At 41.0% G+C, this 14,951-nt stretch overlaps 1 long non-coding RNA gene across 1 annotated transcript in view; it reads left to right on the top strand.

Annotated features, from left to right (window-relative positions):
* The window catches only part of LOC116060937, a 198,029-nt gene that overhangs the window by 155,186 nt on the left and 27,892 nt on the right, over nt 1-14,951 (top strand). The window lies entirely within an intron of this gene.

Consider the following 14,951-nt stretch of genomic DNA (forward strand, 5'->3'; position numbering starts at 1 on the left):
AATCAATGGCTTCCTCCCAGCTTCTCCTATGGGGCCTTGTGCTATTGATTTCAGAGTGTGTTAGAGTGCCAGGGGGTCTTTACAACCACGCATAAGATTCACAGCACTGAAAAAGATCTTCCGAAACATACACTGTAAGCTCTTTTCCACCTAAGTACATGAATGGATTCATGGTGTTGTTACTGACTATTAAACAAAGAAACACTACATTTAAAGATGTTTATAGAGCTTAAACTTCTCGCAAATGTGTCCGTCAGAAAGGATGCCCAATGACATGCCAGGAATTTAATTGATCCAATGCTTTTTATTGGCATACTACTTTATTGTGTTAATTACTTGCTTATCAGCTTGAGTCTATTATTTAATTTATGTGTGCCCCTTTGAGTGAGTGTAGGGCTCTAAAACAATCTTTAAATATGGCTGCACTTTCAAATAGTTCATAGGCCCACCGTTTCTCATTAACCATCTGAGGACAAATCATTAACAGCTCATTAAATCATATCTCCTTCCATATCAGCGAGCCTTCTCTTCTGCCAAACAAATGGGCAAGGTAATAAATCCCATCATCAAACGACCTCAAATAGTAGATGCTGCGGCGTCTTTGTTATCAAGGAGAGACATTGATTAGAGGGAATAATAAGGGTCCTCGTGCCTTTCATTGTTGTACAGCCTGTTGAAATTGGGACACAAAGATACAATAGAGACAAGAGTCTTGTGCAAATGACATGAAGGTTGTCGTTCTCACTATAAAATTGTACAGTATCTGCTCTAGTTTCATCTCTTCCTCTGCCTCTCTTCTGGCACTAGAGATAGCAAAGACACAAGACTGTTATTTTAAAGAAGTAGCTTGAAAAAGAGATCAAGGGGCAATTGTTGTGGTGGCTTTAATAATTCAAGATTTAATTGCAACCTCTTCATGTTTCACCAAGTGGTAGAAAATGACTGTCTTTATTGTCTCTGGGATTCAAGTAGTGCTCTCTCCTTTCAAGGTGTTACTTCCGTGGCCAAGACTCTTTGATTGTCTACAAAGGCTTTGCCAACAATCACTTGGCATAGGATGTACAATGTGCATATGATATTTCTGTTTGAACCAATCATGTGTCACAAATTGTGGTTTGAATGCATAATGAGCCTACTGTGGATACTGTAATCACAGTGCTTGTCTGCTTGCCAGCCACAGTTATCTGAAGCTAACAAGAATTAGAGCAATGAAGCAAAGTGAGGTCACCCATATTGTTATGCAGTGGCCAGGCTTCTTCTCTTTTACTTTCATCTCTCTGAGTCTCTTTAACTTTTCATCCTTTTTTCTCTCCTCTACTTCTCTTTCTACTACCACTAGCACCTCCCTCCACCCTCCCTGTCTCTCTGCACAGTGGGGGGAAGATGCATGCCGGTGCCCAGGTGGAGAGGGGGAGAAATCAATAGTGAGGGTGTTTGAAGTTTTCTGAAAGACTTCCCAGGGAAGATGCTCTTGTCAGGGTGATAGATAAAGCTCGCTCCTCAGTCAGCCCCGGCATGAGGCGGCCAGAGGAGAGGAGAGCGCCTCACCTTTTTAAGTGGAGCCCTAATAATAAAACAGCATGAATAATACATACTGGCTGAACCACGCGCTGCATTAGCGCTGCCGCCCCGTTATAAATGATACCGATGGCCCTGACGCCATTTGGGTAAAAGCCTGCAGCACTGCTTTAAAAGAGGGTGGTGCACAGGGAAAGAGAGATAGATTGATATGAGTGTTTTGCACTTATTTATTTATATTTTATGGTGCTTAAGGAAAAAATGAGAGAGAGAGTTTGTAAGTTTTAGTGTTGCAGGGTGACTTATTGTTACTTTATTGCTTGTGGAGAGTTGGTGTGATCAGCAGTGTAAGGTCATTATCTTTGCCTGCTATTTTTCCTTACAAGTGACCTAAAAAAGAATCATCAGAAAGCACAGTTCGAGGTATGCAACAATTAGAGCAAGAACTGTGACAAAAATAGGTTTTTTTTTCCCAGCTCTGGGTTTCTACTCCTGTCCATATTGCTGTTGCTGTGTCTCAACAGTTACATCAGATGCCCTCAAGCTGTTCTATCATAAACTTCTACTTTTTTAACAGAGCACTTGCTCTCACACCTTGTTTATCTTGTAGATCGTGTCATGTCAAGGCAAGTGCAGGTAACTCTTTTTAGTGCCACAAGAGAAAACTCCGTTTACTGCAAAAAGTGATAACTCAATGTTCAGCATATACAGCAACTGTAAGCCTTCTCTTTGCAACAATGCCAAAACCATGGCAAACTGCAAAAACAACATGGCAAGGTTGTACAAATCCATCATTCATTTGCAGCACACAAACTGTAGCTTTGAGCTTAGTCTCCCAGCCAGAAGGCTATGGGAGCAACAGAGGGACATAAATCTCCCAGCAATGCTGCCCTGACCTCGTTTGTCTGGCCCTGACCCATTCTTACTCTGGGCTTGTGGTTGAAGGGTGGGCTTCAGCCACAGGGTCCTGGACCAGGGAAAGCTCCCTGAGCCCAAGGGTAAGCAGGGTCAATTGGCCTGTCGCAGTGGTCAACAGCTCTCAATAACCCCACTGGCCCAGAGTTCAAACCCTTGACCTCAGCTGCGGCCAGGCGCTTCAGAGAGATGCAGAAAGAGAGGTCAAGCCTTCTCCACCTCCGCTTCCTCTGGCCACACAGGTGTCAGAGGCCCCAGTCCTGGCTAAAGGTCAGAGGTCTCAGTGTTATAGGGGGTCCGCTTTAATGCGTTGGATCGGGCCATGATGGGCTGCTCCGAGAGCTGCATGAGGCAGTATTGATGCAGAGGTAGCAGGTGCTGGAGCTGTAGGTGCATTTCACTGGTTTCTAGGGGTGGAAAAAAAATAGATTCAAGAATGTATAGTGATTTTTTTTTAACAACAATTTTTACTTTTTAATTTTTATTAGATAGTGCAGATAGAGAGAAAAGTGGGGAGCGAGTGAGGGCATGACACGGCCTACATGGGGCGCACACTCTACCAGGTGAGATAGAGGTCGCCCCATTTATTTATTTCTTTTACCAATGATTCACCTAAATATTTTCGGTTTATACGGTCCCACAGACGGCGACTACATCATGTCCGTTTTCAGCAAAACAGACAGAAAGCAGAAAATGCAGAAAATCCATGTAAAGTACTTCTTTACAAATTAAATGAATGTCAGACTGACTGACTGATATGTGATGTGCATTCTTTTTAAAAAACAATTTTTGCCCAAAACAGACAATATGTTTCAGGCATTTTAGGCCTTTATTTTTATAGACAGTTGAAGACATGAAAGGGGAGAGAGAGGGGGAATGACATGCAGCAAAGGGCCGCAGGTCGGAGTAGAACCAGTGGCCGCTGCGTCGAGGAGTGAACCTCCATATATGGGCGCGCGCTCTACCAGGTGAGCTACCCAGGCGCCCAGAAAACAATTACTTTTAAGAAATGTCTCATGATATATTGTCTCTAGAACTGTATTATTCAACTTTTGTTTTTGTTAAAGAAGGAAAAGAAAATCGCAACACTCAATACTATCGAATCGCAATAAATGAAAATCGCAATACAAATCGAATCGGCACCAATGTATCGAATCGGGACAGAAGCATATCGTCCCAGTCCTACTGGTTTCACTGATCAGCTGAATAGTTTTGCATTGCTAGTTGAATCCTACAGTAATTGGCACCAAGCCACAGGGTCTTGTTTCTATGGCTTGTGTGCCTAACATTGTGAATAAAGTTCTGTTAAACCCAGATTATGTCTGTGGAGAAAACCTGCTCTTTAGTCAGTATTAAAGTGCCCATATTATGAAAAAATCACTTTTTCTGGGATTCTGGATGTTATTTTGTGTCTCTGGTGCTTCCACACGCATACAAACTTTGAAAAAAAAACATCCATGCTGTTTTGAGTGAGATACTGGTTTCTGAATGTAACCTGCCTTCAGTCTCCGGGTGAGCTGTTCAAAATCTGCAGGGTTTTCTACGTCACTAGCCAAAACAAGGGGGCTAACCGCTAGCATGCTAGCTAGCCCCCTTGTTCTCAATGGCAAAACACTGCTACAACACACACAAGTTCACCATAATCTACAAAAGAACTACTTACATGTCCCTCTTCTGCAGGTATTCCATGCAAAGTTGGAAGTGCGCCCTCATCTAGAAGAAGTCTGTGAGCCTTACCTAGCTACTGTGCATGTGCGAATCCCAACAAAGATGGTACAGAAGTAGGATGTCTCACTCTGTAGGTAAAATAGAGACCTGAACACAGGGTGAAACGAGGAGCTGCAGCAATGTGCAGTACAACAAAAATATGGTGTTTTTTGATAATTAAACCATGTAAACCTATTCTGGTACAACCTCAAAATACAATTATGAACCTGAAAATGAGCATAATATGGCCACTTTAAAGACTTCAAATCCCTCCATGCTAATTGCTCCTCGGTTTCTTGCATACATAACTATAACAACTTAAGTTTAAAAATGCAGATTTAAGTGGTGATTGACATTGAGGGGACTTTGCTGTCTATCAGCCGCTGTTTTAGTGTTTGCCTAGAGAACAACCAGGAACAATGTTAAAGGAATGCTTGAGGAACATTGTGAAGGACATTGAGGAATGTTGAAACAGACAAATCAAAAAAAGAATGTTTGGAGAATGTTTGGGGAACATGTTGCGAGAGCAGAGAGAGCACAGCTGGAGTGTTGAGAGTTTGTTGCATGCTGAGGGAAGATATGCGCCTAAATCTGACAGCCCCCCACTGAGACAATCACAGAACTGGGAGTCTCCTTATTTGTTTAGCAGCCAGCAGATAAATAACAACATTCTGCTCTGAACTAAAACACTCTCTGTCACCCTCTGTCTCTTGGTCTCTTTCCTGCTCAGATCTCCCTTTCCCCCACCACCTCCATCGCTCGCTTTGTCTCTTTCTGCGCCTTGACAGTTATTTGTATCTTTGTTGCTCTCTATGTCTACCTGTCTGCCGCTACTCACACAGCCAGAGGCTAGCTGTTTCTTTTCTCTTCTATGAATTGTAATATCTCCTCCTCACCCGGTTTTGCTACCTTTCTGACTCACTTGTGTCGTATAGAAACCAGATATCTGCAAAATTGGTGTTTTTCAGGAATTAGAAAAGAAAAACTGAATATTTAAATAACCATGCTAGTTGCAATTCAAAGATTTCAAATTAAAACAGAATTTCAGTCACATGCTTATTTTTTTAGCATCAGCAAAAAAAGTACTATATTTGTTTATATGCCCTTCTCTTCCTCTTTTATGCTAGTGATACCTAACCGTGATACCTAAAGTGTGATACCTATCAAATGCCCCCAGTTGTATCTTGATTACCTGGCTATAAAAGAACTAAGTTTAATATTCAGTTTAGTCAAAAATTGATTTATAAAGATGTATTGTTCCTGTACTTAAAGGATTATTCTGGCCAGAGAGGATGATAAGCCTGTCTCCCAATGTGTCCCGTTTGCCTTCTAAAAATTCATGTTCCTTTTACTTGCTATTATCAGATCAGTAGTTATTCATATGACTTCATCTACACATCTTTTTCTAGGCTTCAACAAAACATTGTTTTGTAAATGAAATCTTGTTCCTATTCAGATGCATCTGAATATTTCTCAATTAACGCATGCGGAAAGCCCACAGTGGTTAAAGTGCACATTTAAAAAAATAATTAATTTTAAAAAAGTGATAACATGACTTGCTGAGCACATTTTAACCTTTTGCTAAGTCCCACATTAGACGTCACTTCTCATCTCTTGCCAAATATAGTTTGACCTTACATTTCTCAACTGCTGTTGCAACATATGGATACATAAAGCACAAAAGACTCAATAATACCAGGAAATACAGGTTATTTGAGCGGTTGACGGCTAACAAAGTCATACCAGGTACATGTATTAAAACAGTCACCACAAATACCAAGCATGAGATCATCAACAGCACCCCATTGATCGGCATTAAAGCCTTCACTCCAGAGAAGCCGGTGTGCTCAGTTGCGGAAATTTATGGACACATTAGAGCCCCTCCTATATACCACGGGATGCATCATGGTGAAAAGTGTGACAATAAAGTGTTAGTGTGTTGCTTTCCATTTCTGTACAACAAGGCCAGCGTTGTGAGCTATGGACCCTTAATTGTTGCTTGGTAATTGACGATGGACAGGTCTTTTATCTTAAGCTTGATGACTTTGTTGAAAGGTAATGTTGCTTGTTTATGCCAGGCCGTAAGATGGTAACAATGTTCAGAAGGTATGCTGTTGGAAAATCTTTAGGTGTAGAATTTTTTTTATTTATGTATGGCCATATGTTATTTAAACAGACATCTTCTGTTGTAAACCTTCACCAATTTATTTGGTTTGTCTGAAGCTATTGTGTTGAGCTGCACTGTGCCTGCCTAGTGTTTTCACAATGCTATTTATTGCACATTGCCACTTGTAATACCGGTTCTGTGTGAATGAGAGCTTGACAGGGGATACCTTGGCTCTATTGCTCCAGGTTCTGTAATTAAATTTACAGATGAAATATTGGAAAGCCAGTCGGTGTAGAGGCCAAAACCTAGAGAGCTCGGACAGAAAGTGCTGAGCAGCAGATTTGCCAGTTTCTTCCCTCACACAGACTTAATGTTACTGGCCCCCGACAGATGGAGCCCAGCTAAAATAGCAATGGGTGCAAGGGTGGCAGGGGCCAGGCAATGAAGGTCTGTGAAAATTTATTTAGTTATTGATTGACTCGTTTGGCTATCACTAACCTTCGCCCGTCACATAAGGAAAGGGGAGAAAGATCATAAAGAATTTTTTGAATGGGTCTTTTTCCTATTCTGCCAACTATACCAAATATTAATCTCCTAATTTTTAATTTTTAATCCGGACAGAGCGGGAAAATAAATGCCCCTGTCCGGCAGGCCATGGTAAATAATTAAAATAGAAAATTGATTGTTTGCACCAGAGCCGGGATTTATGGGATAGGGGCTCCACCGCACCCCCGGGGGACCCACTCCCACATCTGCGCTCACCGGCCTCGTTCCTGTGTGCTAAGCATTTTTTCACATTATTCTCCACCTAATATGCTAAGGAGAGTGGGTAGGGGGGATGGAAAAGAAGGAGGGAGGGAGAGGAGCAGTAGAGGTGTGCTTCGTTGGATGAGTACTATGGCATTTTATTTTTTTCAAAGAAATCAATGGATTGGAACCTTTCCCCCGTCCTCCTCATGGCACTAATATTTATTTAAATGCCCTGTCAATAGATATAACAAGGTTAGTTTTATAATGGTTTACCTGGGGAATTCGATTCAAGGGAAGTTATATTTGTTATGCCCGATTAAAAACAAGGCAATCGATGTAGTTGAAACTTCTACATTACTACCTCCCCCTTCTTCTTCTCTGCCCCACACCACACACACACACACACACACACACACACACACACCATTTCTCCTAACTACCTCCCCTCTTTGGCAACAAGCAATATGTAATGCACTTCTAAAAACAAAGACACACCTCCTGCCTGCATGGTTACAAACGGAGGAAATGTCCTCGCCTCCCAACTGTGGTGGCCTGCCATGTCAGGCTCACCTGACTAATGAACACTGGGAAAACAAATAATGGTCCTCCGGTTAAATTAATGAGAGAGGAAATGTGCCTCGCCTAACATTCATTTTTATTTTTTTATAATGCTGACCGGCTTTACAACATGTATGTGGGTGTTCGCCATAATGATAATTCACTTCATGTAGCCTCGCACATCAAGATGAATCTATCCAGTCACCTGTGGCTCACGGTTTCACTGGTGTATTTTTCCAACATGGCAACACGCAAAAGAAGAAGTACATTTTAGCACACAGGCTGCACCGTGTCCGTTTCTTCATAGTCTAAATTGAAGCCAAAGCCAAATATTATTTGCTCATAGTTCTCTATGCTTTTTTTTTAACCTATGGCTGTTAAATTATAGCTTTTAAATTAGCTTTAAAATCTTATATAACAGCCCTGGTTCTGTTTAGTTGGTAGTGTTATTTTTGGTCTCTCTTTTTTTAAGATTCAGAGTTGAGTACTTGAATTCTATTGTCCTTCAATTGTGCCACCTTACAGTGTTGCTCTCCAAGCCCTGTGCTGGCAAAAATTCAAATTTGTTTCGTCTCTCTCGTTGCTGGCAGTGAACAGAGAGATAACCTCCATGGTTCTATCTTAATAATTAAAACACAGTGGTATGAAGTAGAGCGCTGCTCCTTTATTTATGAGAGAAGCATACACAGTGAAGTGATTGTGTTGAAACCAGGCAAGTCCTTGATCCCTGACATAAGGGTTTGTATTTTCAGGGCATATTTGAATATCAATGCAGAGACATGATCACCCCACTAGCACAGCCCGACCACACATACCCTCACCATCACTCCCACCCCACGCGTGCACACACAGCACCGGCAGGCCTTTTAGAGGGGAATGATCAAACACTCATCAGTCATCTGTCAAATGTGCACACCTATGTGTATGCATGTACATATTCTATATTTTAACATATATGCAGGCCTCAATATACAGACCCACATGCAGTTAAAGGGCTGGTTCACCCATTTTACTAAAAATCTTTGATGCTTTGCGTTGTGTATTATCTAGAGTAACAGGGATATTGTTAATAGTTATTTTTTATGTAATCTTTTTTCAATTCTGTGATAACCATGAACAAAATTCGGCTAATTTCCAGTGTGATGAGGTGGAGACAGACATCTCAGAGATGCATATCTCAAAACCTGAACAAATGAAACCAAAACTATCTGCATGACTGAGAAAATACTTTTTTTTTCTTTTGTAATTTTGGTGTGCAGCACATTCACTAGTGATTGTCCACATTCATGACTTCAGAACACATGTAAGCATGTAAGCCCTCTCTCTCCCCTACAACCATTTTCCCACCACCACCAGTAAAGACAGTGTTTGTCCGCTGTGGCTAACAGCCGCTAGCTCACTGGCAATGTAATCCGTCAATCCTGCTTTAATTCTCCCATGCATCAGTGCCGTGTACGTGTGCACTGACAAAACACAAAGACTAAGAGCTTCCTCCACCATTGCCATCATCACCACCACCGCCACCATAACAGGGAGCGCTGAAGAAATCAATTACTCCCTGGCCGGGCATGTCACTCTTTGGGCGAGAGCCCATACATCCACTAGGGGAACTGTTTAAGAGAGAGAAGGAAAGGTATAAAGTGGGAGGAGAAAAGAGATGGAAAGATGTGGCCTTGCTGGGGTCCCCCATCCACTGCAGCTCAAAAGCCTAATCCCTCAATGCGACATCGGCCCATCTCCTCACATTACTGCGCCGATACACTTCTCAATCCTGCAGGCCCGCCGACTCATTAGATCCGCATTAGCTTCCCCTCCCTGAGCTGGCCACTGCCAAATTGCTCGATCAGAAGCACAGGAGAAAACAATACCTATGCAGCAGCATGATGAATACACACACATGCATGAACGTGTTCACTGAAAATGCATGCCCACACACACAGACACACACATACACACACACACACACACACACACACACACACACACACACACACACGCACACACACAAGTACATATACACAATATGGGATTATTGAGTATTGTGAATTTGGGCAGTCAGAGTTGCAGTGATTTCAGGATCCAAGTATGAAATAAAGTGAGAAGAAAAGTGTCAGTGTGTGTTTCTGTTGCACATGTATGTTTCTGTTTTTAATGTGGGAGTGATATGGTTATGTGTCAAAATATGGAGAGAGAAAACAGTCACCTCTGTCAACACACACCTGCCCAGTGCATGCACTCGCACACACAAACACACACACAACACGTGCTCACCCTCCTCCCTCTCTCACTGCCACAACGCTCTTTGTGATGACATTGATATCACAACATGTACAATTTCTGCTCAAGAAAAGTTGGTTGCTGAAAATGAAAATATTGAAAATTCACTTCTAGGTTAGTTATTAAGGTCTAACTGATGAACCTTTTTGAAAACCAGTGCCAGTCCCGATCTAGTCGCTAATATCTGTTTTCCGACGTATGACCATGTTATTTTTGCACAAAGCAAACATGTAGTACATTAATACAAAGCAAATATAATAATCAAATACTGCCTCCATCCATCATGTGAGAGGTAGATGACACTGACCTTCTGACTTTACATTAAAAGTCTTATGTCGACTGCACTATTCACCTACTACTTAATTGATTTTTTTCTTTTCCTACAACTAAATGAATACAAATTTCTATTTTGAAATAAAGCAGTTCAGTGTTTTCCACTTCTCTTTGGGCTTGGACTGTACTGAGTTACCTTGTTTACATTGTTCATGCATGTATGAATGTTACAAAGTGCTGCGATGAGCTCAAGTATATTTTCTCTTTTTCCAGAAGTGTGATTCAGATGTCCTTGGATAGATTCAATTGACTTAAGTGTTGCTCTGAACATTGTGTGGCCATATATAAGTGTGTGTGTGTGTGTGTGTGTGTGTGTGTGTGTGTGTGTGTGTGTGTGTGTGTGTGTGTGTATAAAGAGGGGAGGGCAGGTTACTTTGGCTGGGTTAAACTTTTTCTTCTTTTGCATTTTAATTCAATAGGCTTTGGCATTAGGCTCCTGCACTTTATTTGTGCTTTTTTTTTATACGACCACACACTCAGTTCTATTCAAATTTGGGTAAGTTGAAATATTGCATAGTTGATAATAGCATATTATTTAGCAAATTCTCAAACTGTCCTAGTAATAAAAATGACCATAATATACATATTATTAGGCTGTATAATTAGGCTGTGTAACACTGTATTTATACAATGATGTGATAATAAGACAAGATAAAATACAATGTCAAATGGAGCGTTATGTGTTTTAACCTAAAATAATTAAGATCATAATTATACATATACATTATTTCAATGTTTCTGAGTTGAGGTAGTAATGTATGAGACAAAGAACATATACAGTATTTTTATTATTCAAAGAAAGGTGTTTCAGACATGACATTATAATATAATGTTATGACATTATTATGTTTGGCTTATGGTTTGAGCTCTTCTGCTTTCTTCTCTTTATTCCCCTTAATGTTTTAAAATCTTGCCACATACATTGACTCTTAGCAAAGATAGGAAGCTTTCTCTCTCCTCATCGCAATGTAATGGGTGGAGAACCAGAAGGATGTGTGGTGGAGAGGGAGGGAGAGGAAGATTCTAAGGGCCTGGTTGGGGTCTCAGGTCATTAAATATCTATGCTGAGGAGGAGCGCTCAACACTTCCAAACTTCCAGCTGCATCACACCGCATCATACCGGCTTCGAAACCACACCGTCGGCTTTCTTTCTCCTGCACTCCTCCCAGTTTAAAATCACCTTCCCCTCTTTGCCTTATTGTCTCCCACACACTCTGTTTACAACCTCTGGAGACTCACGCAGGCAGGAATGCACACACACACACACACACACACACACACACACCTGCACAATCACAAAATCATACCTCAGCCAAAATCCTTACACACTCCATCCAGAGTCTCTCTCTCTCTCTCTCTCTCTGCAGCCCCAACCTCTGAATTGACTCCCAAACACTGACTTTGCATCACTGCTAACGACTGGAGAAAGATACAGGGTGTATTCTCACACACACACACACACACACACACACACACACACACACACACACACACACACACACACACACACACACACACACACACACACACACAGAAAAAACCCACACTCCTCTACACATAAAATGTTCTCCCATCTCAGAACCCCCTATGTTATTCTATTAATAGCTAAGACACCACCATTAGCATGCATGGAACCCTCCCCTGCACTATTAATAGGACATGTCCAAATCACTGCTGTCGCATTAGCGGCTAACCGCTACAGCACGGGGAGTTTAAGTGTTGCTAACCGAGCGTGCCTGGTTTATTATGCCTTGTGTGAATAATAAAATACCCCTCTCTCTCTCTCTCTCTCTCTCTCTCTCTCTTTCTCTCCCCGTCGTCTCTCCGTTTCTTTAACTCTCTCTTTCTAACCCTCTCTATCCCTGCCACACTCTCACTTTTACATACATGGTTGAACTTGACAGAGCACTTTGTTTGAGCATTGAGTAGCTTGCCTTGTATCGTGAATATTTAACTTTGTCAGTCGGGCTGCAGCTAACGTTGCTACAGAGGGGGGCAGATTAAAAGGCCGTTCCACTGATTAGCTGAGCTTGAGCTAATGTCAGTCACATGTCTACCTCTCCGTCTCCCTGCTTGGTTTTCTTTTCCTCTTTAAAGGTGCTACATGTACTGTAGCAGTTTTAAGTATTATTGTGAAATTAAAATGTATCTCTTATATACGATCACATCCTGAATATCTTTGGGCTTTGGACTGCTGGTCAGACAAGACATGTATACATCACCTTGGGCTAATTATAATCGGCATTTTATACGATTTTCTGACATTTTATAGTTACTATGATTAATTGATTAACCAAGAAAATAGTCGACCGATCAATCGATAATAAAAAAGAATGTACAGTATACTCACTGCCTTAATTTCTAGAAGTTCTCGAAATTTAGACGGTAACATTAACATAATTCAATGGCTTTTGGGAAGGTATGTATTATATGACCAGTCTACAACACTATTGTTTGAAAAATGATTTTGGTTTTGGGAAAAGCAAGACAAAAGAAGACTTCCATTGTTTTTCTCAAAGGTGTCTGAATACACAATTCGAGAGAGAGAAAAACAATTTGAGCTTTTACTGATTATTGTATTCAAAAGATGGAACATCCCTTTCTTCATGTATACATACTTATATTGTTGCAAAATGAAATATGCATTATTTTGTAAAAATAAGGGTTGGCAGAGGAGAATCTGAACTGAATTATAGAGTGGAGTAGGATAGTTTGCAAGTTGACAAGAATGTTAACAGTCTAGTGATAAAAATCCTCCCAAAGGACGTTATACTGTATAACAGGTTACAGTAAAACATTCCTGTGTCTCTATCACAGCTAGAACCTCTTTAAGAGTTCTCCTTTCTTTTGCTTCTCTCGATCTTCTCCTCTTACTGGGTTTCCTTTCCCTCCCTTTCAGCCACCACACCCCCACCTTTCCTTCCTTCCTCTTCTCATGTCTTCTCTGTCTTCTTCTATCCTTTCCCTCCCTCATCTTATGCCAAGGAGGTTCCCATGGGATGGAGTTTTCATGTAACACGCCAACAAGCAGAGAACCAAAGGCGAGGAGTCTTAAATGTCCTGCTAAACTGTATGTGCTTTTCCCTCTCTCTGCTTTTCTTTCACTCTCTATCTTTCTCTGTTGCTCTCATTACCTTTTGTTTCACACAGGAGGCTGTTAGCTCTGCACATTCTTTGCCACTTTTCTAAACAGTTTGTTTTTTGTTTAGTGAAAGGGCGGGTCTTGCTTAAAACTTCATTTTAATACACATTTTGGCATAATTAAGTGGGGATTTGCACACTTAACACATACAGTACAGTAATATTTCACGACTTTTGTGTTAGTGTTATGTCTTAACAAGTATTTCCCCTAGCTAGGGGGAAACTCACAATCTGGAATATGTTTGTATCAGATAGTACATCTCAGAAAGACTGTGGTAGGGCTGTGAGTAGGGCTGGGCAATATATCGGTATTATATGGATAATGATATATGAGGCTAGATATCGTCTTAAATTGTGGATATCAATATCGTAACAACTGTTGTCTTTTCCTGGTTTTAAAGGCTACATTACAGTAAAGTGATGCCATTTTCTGAACTTACCAGACTTTTCTAGCTGTTCTTTTATTTGCCTTTACCCACTTTGTCATTATATCCAAGTAATGGATGATTATTTACCAAAAATATCATTGTGTAAATATTTTGTGAAAGCACAAATTATCAACCCTACAATAATCGCCGCAAAATTGATATTGATGTATTTGGTCAAAAATATTGTGATATTTGATTTTCTCCATATTGCCCAGCTCTAGTCTGGAGTCACTTCAAAGCCTATGCCTCTTTTCCCTTCATTCCCTGACTTTTCATGTTCCAGGGTCATGATTCTTAATGGGCCAGGGCCAGTCCTTCATCCCGGCCTCCTTGAATTTGCCATTAGCTTATCATAAGGTCAAGGGCTATATAGGCAAGACCCAAAACAGCAATGGCCTATTATTTCTCAAGGAAATTGATTATTGATTGTGAACAACAACAGAACTGATTGAAGATGGAGATGGAGAGAGAAAAATGGACGGAGGGAGAGAAAGAGCCAGAGAGAGACTGAGGGCTCAATAAAGAATGATTGAAGCATGTCACACAGTAGGCGTACATGTACAGGCTGGACAGGAATCGAAACAGAGGGACCATCATTTACCTACATCCCCTGTGGAACTGACAGATTACTTTCACTGCTGCCTCTATCCCTTCTTTCCAGAGATTACTTTTTTTTTTTTTACAACTCTATTAACTGTTTATCTTTACTTTTTTATTTCCCTTTATCGTCATTATCCTTCCCTCACTTAGAGTAATTGTGACTATGCAGCACCTAAGTTGATATGTTAGTGTACGTGTAGTATAAGTAACTGTATCTGCTTATTTGTGCATTTTGTGTGTGTGTGTGTGTGTGTGTGTGTGTGCATGCATGGTGGGATATATAGCTGTTATATGTACTGTATATGACTGTGTGTGTGTGTGTGTGTGTGTGTGTGTGTGTGTGTGAGAGGTCCAAGTTCCTGCAGTGTTGACAGGTCTCTTGCATGTCCCGGCCACTCTAGACAAACCAAGGTTGGGTTTAATCTTATAATGGCTGAGAGAAGGCCTCCTTAAAGCATATCACAATGCATTGACCAAAAGACTCATGCATTATTCAGAGTTCCTTTTTTTCATATCACACAACCTCAGCAATGCACACACACACTGGCTCATTTGTACTAATGTTTGTGTGTAAAGTGCATACACACTCACTGCTGGCTCTCTGTAGGCCCTACGAC

Source organism: Sander lucioperca, chromosome 10, assembly GCF_008315115.2.
Source record: "Sander lucioperca isolate FBNREF2018 chromosome 10, SLUC_FBN_1.2, whole genome shotgun sequence".
NCBI classification, from domain to species: Eukaryota; Metazoa; Chordata; class Actinopteri; order Perciformes; family Percidae; genus Sander; species Sander lucioperca.